A 603-nucleotide genomic window follows, 5' to 3' on the forward strand; every position below is an offset into this window, starting at 1 on the left:
GTACTATAAGCTTAGTGCATGTCTTCTCAAATTTAGTTCCGGGGACACAACATGTTTTCAAATTCATCAAATCAGTTATAACAAAACTAATAAGTTTTGAATCTTGTCCCCTCTTGGAAAAATTTCTATGGACGCCCATCCTTATACTTAGTGTAAAGTGAGCTCTGCTTTTAAACTGGTTAAAACACGCAGACATTTGTACTCGCATTCTATCGAAGAAGACAGCCGATCATTCAGGGAGGCTGATACTACTGGAATGACTAACACGTATTCCCAGCCTACCCTAGTTCCACAACTAGTGAGAGCTGTTGTCAGCAGCCTCCGTGGCGCAATCGGCTAGCGCGTTCGGCTGTTAACCGAAAGGTTGGTGGTTCGAGCCCACCCGGGGGCGCAAATTTTAATAATAATTTGTACTACACCCAACTCGTGGACTGAATGTAGTATCCAGAAAGAAAGAAAATATGGGCATCTGAAATACAGGTGACTCGAGTTACTGACGTGGTTGAACACTACTAGACGTTAGATTAATCAAGTCTACGGAAAGTCACTGTTTTTCTCTCCCTCTTCCTGAACACATAACATAAAGATTGACCGAATGCCCCG

General features: G+C 42.8%; 1 non-coding gene across 1 annotated transcript; it reads left to right on the forward strand.

Moving 5' to 3' along the window:
* The first annotated feature begins 317 nt into the window (after window positions 1-317).
* On the forward strand, window positions 318-391 carry Trnan-guu (transfer RNA asparagine (anticodon GUU)). Its single transcript has one exon. It is a non-coding gene; the product is annotated as a tRNA-Asn (tRNA).
* The last annotated feature ends 212 nt before the right edge of the window (window positions 392-603 follow it).

This window comes from Schistocerca serialis, chromosome 1 (genome assembly GCF_023864345.2).
Source record: "Schistocerca serialis cubense isolate TAMUIC-IGC-003099 chromosome 1, iqSchSeri2.2, whole genome shotgun sequence".
Taxonomy (NCBI): Eukaryota; Metazoa; Arthropoda; class Insecta; order Orthoptera; family Acrididae; genus Schistocerca; species Schistocerca serialis.